We start from the raw sequence: 7028 nt of genomic DNA, 5'->3' as shown, positions 1-7028 counted from the left end.
AATAATAATAATAATAATAATAATAATAATAATAATAATAATAATAATAATAGATGTTCCTTCCTCCTCTGGCCTCCTTCACTCCTCCTGCCTCTGCTCTGTGTATGATGTTTTCTGCATACAGGCTGAATTAATAGGGTGACAGAATGTAGCCTTGCCTGACCCCTTTGCCAATTGGGAACCACTCTGTTTCTCCATATTCTGTTCTGACAACAGTTTCTTGTCCTGAGTACAGATTATGCATCATGACAATCAAATGCAGTGGCACTCTCACTTCACTTAGAGCAAGCCATAGCTTTTCATGATCTATGCAGTCAAAGGCTTTGCTATAATCCATAAAGCGCATGCAGACCTTCTTCTGGAATCCCCTAGTGGCCTCCATTATTGACCATTGGTTATCCTTTAGAAACAAGTGCAAGAATGTCTATGGGAATGGCAATGATATTGTCCATTTCTTAGAATAGAGGCCAGACGCCTTTGAGGGCATTATAGCAAAACAAAGCAAGTACATTTCTATACCGCTTCTCGGTGCACTTAAGCACTCCCTGAACACTTTACAAAGTGTAAGCTAATTGCCCCCAACAAGCTGGGTACTCATTTTAGCAACCTTGGAAGGATGCCAGGCTGAGTCAACCCTGAGCCCCTGGCTGATATTGAACTCACAACCTTGTGGTTTGTGAGGGAGTGTCTGCAGTACAGGGATTTAACCACTGTGCCATCAGGAATCCTGGTTCATGCTGGCATAGATCCTGGTTATTCTGTTCGTACTATTTAAAAACTTGTGTAAGGAGGTATCAAATACCGCCCCATCCTATGCAAGCTATTTCCTTATTCCCACTGTAAAACAGCAGATGGGCACAGCTTTGTCCCCCAACCCATGACTGGAAGGTGACCAAAATGTTCCAAGAACAGCCTCTTGAGCAGCTGGGAAGTTATGAGACTCATAACAAAAATATGCTGGCACAGCTACACAGTTTATGCTGAGCAGTGTTAAATAGGATTGTGTCCAAACATGATGCAACATTTCCCAAAGAATTAATAGTTGGTGTGAAGTGGCTCCTCAAAATTAACCTGGCACAAAGTATGCTGGAAATTCACCAGGTTTTGGAAAGCTATCTTTGGCCAAAACTGGTTCAGCACTTTGGATAGCTCTGTACAGCTTAAACTACAGTCGGCCCTTCTTATACATGGATTTTTATACACGGATTCAAGCATACACGGTTTGAAAATGTTCCAAAAAAGTATAAATTTACCTTGATTTTCCATTTTTTATTAGGGATACTATTTTGCTATGTCATTAACAAAAAAACAAAAAAAATTATATTTAATGGGACTTGAGCATACACGGATTTTGTTATACACATGGGATCTTGGAACCAAACCCCAGCGTATAACAAGGGTCCACTGTATAAACCAGAACAGATTTGTTGCTCCCACTGCCATCAAAGTCCCCAGTTCTCAGTGGTTACTCTTAGTTCCACAGGTCCAAGCTCTGGAACTACTTCAGACACAAGAGACTGCATTAATACAGTTTGTTTAATGAAAGAGAAGCCAGCAGATTGATTTAGATAGAAAGGTATCTGCAAGACCTTGCTGGTTTGTATTATTAGTAGCCCAGCAGACAGCTAAGGACTCTGTTTGTGTGTTGCTGCTGATAAACAGCTAGGAAGACAGTTATAAAGCAGAGGGATATTTATTTCTCTTCCTCAGATCTGCCACCGCTGGGGAATTTTATCTCAGGCCATTCTCAGGAATAAAGCATTTAGCCTTTTGTAACGAGAGCTTCATAGAAGTACAGCAAGAGTGGATTCAATTATGTTTGGAGGAGTTTGGAGGGGGAAGGGTGTCGAGTTCCTATAGAGTAAAGAGGACACAAAAGAAAAGGAGGTTGTTGTAGTGGTGAATGCACAGAAAAGGTTCACTTAAATGCACATGAAGAGCCCTAAATCACCACAAAAGAGGAAAACACCATGCGGGTAAAGATGTCACTGCTCTGACTGGCAGGGAGGGCAGATGGGAGAACATACAAACAGCATCACAGCACCGTGCCTTACCCATTCACATCTAGTCAGTTTTCAAGTAGAACTAGCAATAAAATAAAATACAACATACTTGCATCCTTATTCCCAGCAAAAAGGTTCCTATTCAGGGTTCCAGTCATCATTTTCATGAATCATACTGTAGAAACTTAGCATTGGAAGGGACCACAACAGACATCTAGTTCAACCCCCTGACATGCAGGCATGCACAACTAAAACACTCCTGAAAAATACTCATCCAACCTCTGTTTAACGGCCTCCGAAGATGGAAAGTCTACCACCCTCTGAGGCAGTTTATTCCATGGTCAAACAGCTCTTGCTGCAAAGAAGTTCTATGTGGCCATATTCTGGAAGACTTTATTCTTTTTTAAAAATGATTTTATTGAATTTTTAAAAGGTGTATAAAAGTACATATATACAATCAAACTATTCAAACATAACATAGACATAGCACATACATAAGGCAGAAAAGAAAAAGAGGGAAAGAGAAGAAAAAGAAAGGAAAAAAGGAGAGAGGAAAATAATAAGATACATAATAGAAAGAGGAGAAGAAAGAAAGAAAAGAATAAATCCAAACATCCCTCACACATTACTTCCCAATTGCATGCCTGGGTTTGAGATTTAATCATTCTTTTTGATTATCTAATAATAAAGTTAAACTAAACCAATTCATGCCTCCATTTTTATGCAATCTCTTCCCTTAAATTCATAGTTAGTACATAAGCATTGCTTTTACTACACAAATCATCACTAGAGTTCACCACATACTTTCATTCACTTTCTTCATCTTTAATCTAACTCCATTCCTAAAGTACTGATTTCCCCCCACTTTTTTTTGAAGGTATACTATAATCTTTTCCCATTCTTCTTTATACATGCTTGAGGGTTGTTTCTAATTCCACTTGTTAGTTTGTCTATTTCGAACAGATCCAACAGTTTAAGCGTCCAGGCCTCCACCACTGGTATCTCCTTGATTTTCCGGTTTTTCATGTAGATCATTCTTGCCGCTGATAACATATGGAACAATAATTTACCAAATTTATTCTCAATAGGTTCTTCAATCATATTTAACAGAAAAAAATTTGGGGGAGAATCTAAGATTATCTAACCTTGTAACTTTTTTTATTTCAAAATAGATTTGTTTCCAGACTTTTGTGGCTCTAGCACAGGTCCACCACATGTGGTATATCCAACCCCTTTCTTTACCACATTTCCAACATAAATTGCTACAATTTTTATACATTTTACTCATTTTATCAAGAGTCAAATACCACCTTTAAAAAAACCTTTACATTTTGACTACAGGTATGTTTCAATCTCCTTCTCCAAGTTTTTCCCCATTGGTCCATCTCAAGTGTAAAGTCAAAATTTTGGCACCACTTGGTCATGTTCTCTTTGACTACTCTGGAAGAGTTTATTCTTGATGTTTCACCTGCATCTGTGGCTGGCATCTTCAGAGAATGATGGCATGGAGGTGTGTGGGGTATATATACTGTGTGACCCTTGGTTGGAGGGAAGTGATTTACATATTAATCTGTGTTGGCCTGTTGCTGAATGGCCAAGCCTCAGGGTGAGAGGAATATGCCAGAAGGCTTTGCGTCTATTTAATTCATGATCCATTGTCTGCTGGGAAACCCTCTGACCCTGGATGATGTTAATTTGCATGTGCTGAGTCTTGATTTTGGTGTTTTTCAGGACTGGTAGCCAAACCTTGTTTACTTTAAAGGTTTCTTCTTTTCTGTTGAAAATGTCCAGGTGTTTGTGAATTTCAATGGCTTCGCTGTGCATTCTGACCTGATAGTTGTTGGCATATTCCTCCCACCCTGAGGCCTGGACATTTATCAACAGGCCAACACAGATTAACATGTAAATCATTTCCTGCCAACCAAGGGTCATATAGTATATATACCTGACACATCTCCATGCCACCACCCTCTGAAGATAGCAGCCACAGATGCAGGAGAAACATCAGGAATAAACTCTTCCACAACACAGCAACATAGCCCAAACCCCCACGAAAAAACTATGTTGTACACAAGCATTAGGAAAAAGTTTTGTTGGGAATATTGGGTCTTCCTTGAGAATTGTTAGAAACTCAGGAAGGAGAAGCAAGATTAACTTTAGTCTTGCTAGCAAAGTTCCCCACAGCAAAAGAGTGAGCAAGCAGGAAAAATAGTTTAACTAGCTCCACACCTTTCTCCCAGCCCCCAGTGTCCCCAATGAAAAACACACAGTCACTTGGTTAAAAGTGAAAAAGAAAGATAAGTTTACTTACAAAATCATGTGTATGAACAAGTACACAGGCACAGCTTTATGTTGCAGGAAAAATCAGGTAGAAAAACAGTCTCCAAGCATCTCAAAAGAAAGATACTCCCTCAGCATGCATCCATCTTCACAAAGGACATGCTGATGAGCTGGTCAGCAAGTTAGTAATGGCAACTTGATCTGTGTCTTCTTCACCCAGGACAAAGGAAATTAAGTGTCCTCATGGTAAACAGGAAAATGAGAGCAGGATGTGAGGAGGGGCTGCTAGTAAACAATAAAACTACAATTGACATGCATTCCTAGAAAAGGTCTTGGCCTAAAAGCATCATAGAGATATAGTACTAGAAAGGCTTAGCATGCGAAGTTGCTATATCCCAACAAGTTTTTTATGGTAAGACTTGTTCAGTGGTGAAACAGAAGACCTTGAAAGGTAGTGACCTCTCCTTCTTTGGAAGTTGGATGGCCCTCAGGAGCGCTTTAGGTGCGTGATGGGGGTTAAATTATAGATTGCCTTCCAACTTTCTGATTCTCTGATTCTACTGATATATGTTGGTGCCTGGTGTTATGCTTTTTAAATATATATATATATACTTTGTAATTTGAACTCAGTTTGCAGCCACAGAAGTAAGCTAAGGACAAAGGGGGTAAATGGGATGAGGAGAGAGAAAGTGAAACATTGAAAAATAGGTGAAAAGAATAGGACAACATAGAATTAATCAGAACTGTTCCTGCACAAGCAGGGAAGTTGGATGGCATGCTTTAGATGAAGGATGTGTTGATGTATGCATTTAAATAAATAAATTCCTTTGGGGACCACAAAGGAGAAAACCTTATTGGATTACATCCTAAAATGTTGATCTTACCTTTGTTTCACAGCATTCTTGGCACCTGCTTTCCCCCTCATTTCAAGACCTTTCTTGCTTTCCAGTGCAGGAAAAACTGAACATACTTTGGCAGCCAAGAGACAGAGGTTTTTGTCAAGAAAAGGCTATTTATTACCTGTGTAAAGTACATTAGGTATCAAGTGCCTCATCTTGATTAATGATGCTAATTATACTAATGTGTCAGAGTGACTATAAAAAAAGAAAAGCTATTTATTTATATGTTTGTTTGTATTTTCAATTTTGCAGGCAACACAGAGGGACACACTGCCCTGTCAGCTTCAATCCATCAGGTGCTGCTGGGTTCCTTGGGAGCCATCTTTTAATGTCATAAATAAATGCATTGCTTATATTCATCTCCCATTGCTTCCCCCCACCCCATCTTCTTATTTTATACAATATAAGCTTGAAATTCATTTCCCAGAGAGCTCCTGAGATCACAAAAACAACATAGGACTAGAAAGAAACTAATGGTAGATTAAGAAAGTGTGGTTTCTTTTTTGTGGGGGAGGGATCATTAGAACTGTTCTGGGCAATATGTAGCCCTGGGGTTCTATTCAACCCTCCACTCTACTTGGATAGTTCTTTTTCTGGCCTCCTCCTGACTGTGTCCTTAGGTGCTATGATAGCTGTTGTGATCTCATCCCACAAGAAGTAGTTTGTTCTGCCCTCAGTGAGGGCAGAACAAGGAAATAGACATGTAAGGGAATCAAGGAAGGACCTCGGAGAATGCGGGTCTGTGGGGTGTGGTGAGAAAGTCTGAAATAGCCATTTTTACTGTATGTGTCTTTCAGGAGTCCCAGTGAAGAACAAAGGCCCTACAACACTGTGACTTAGAGTGCATCTACACTGTAAAAATAATGCAGTTTACCAGTACTTTAAGTGCTGTAGCTCCAGCTTACAGAATCCTGGGATTTGTTATTTTGCAAGATCTTTAGCCTTCTCTGCCAATATGTGCAGGTGCCTCACAAAACTATGCATCCCAGGATTCTGTAGGATGGAGCCATGGCAGCTAAAGTGGTGTCAAGCTGCATTATTTCTACAGTGCGGCTGCACCTTCAGAGTCATATCCACAAAAGATATTGGCTGGCATCCTATTCAGTGGTTACAAGACTAATAATAATAACAATAATAATAATTTTTATTTGTATTTCCTGCTTCTCCCAAGGATTGAAGCAGGTTTACATCATTAAAAATACAGTACAATACAAATACGAACTATAAAATACTAACACTGAATTAAACATTCCTCTTAATTCCTTAAAATATACAAGCAACTATAATTCTATGAACGTCATTGAGAGTGGAGCATTAGTTATGGTTTTATATAGAATCAGGTGGATATGCCTGCCGGAAGAGATCTGTCTTAAGTGCCTTCTTAAAGGCATCTATGGTGGTAATAAGACAGATCTCTTCCAATAGACTATTCCACAACATGGGGGCAGCGGTTGTGAATCTGTGAATGTTAATCTCATATTATAATGTTCCAATAAATTCTTCCCAGATGTTCTGTGGATTATGTAGGGAGAGGCGTTCCTACAAGTAACTCAGGCCTGAGCCATGTAGGGCTTTAAAGGTAATAACCAACATCTTGTACTGTGCCCGGAGCTTATGATCTTATACAGTAACTGCTGGTGAATCACTTTTACATCCATACATGACTGAACATGACCCCTAAAACCTACCTTCAGGGCCTGGCAGTGCTCTAATGAAAGCATTTCTGAGGCACTGGAGAACTGAGGGAGCTGGGAGCTAATGTCTGCAGCATACCCCTGGTTGCAGGGTACCTTGGGACAAGCAGTTGTGGCAGGACCACAAGGGGACCCTCCAGCTGCCTGTTCTT

General features: G+C 39.8%; 1 long non-coding RNA gene across 1 annotated transcript in view; it reads left to right on the top strand.

The window, feature by feature from the left end:
- Positions 1–5543, top strand: part of LOC121929853 — a 22517-nt gene extending 16974 nt beyond the window's left edge. The window contains exon 4 of the long non-coding RNA XR_006103758.1: positions 5435–5543. This is a non-coding gene — a long non-coding RNA (uncharacterized LOC121929853). The remainder of the gene's footprint in view (positions 1–5434) is intronic.
- The last annotated feature ends 1485 nt before the right edge of the window (positions 5544–7028 follow it).

This window comes from Sceloporus undulatus, chromosome 4, assembly GCF_019175285.1.
Source record: "Sceloporus undulatus isolate JIND9_A2432 ecotype Alabama chromosome 4, SceUnd_v1.1, whole genome shotgun sequence".
NCBI lineage: Eukaryota > Metazoa > Chordata > Lepidosauria > Squamata > Phrynosomatidae > Sceloporus > Sceloporus undulatus.
The sequence above is the reverse complement of the archived record's forward strand: the minus strand, read 5'-3'. Positions and strand labels throughout refer to the sequence as shown.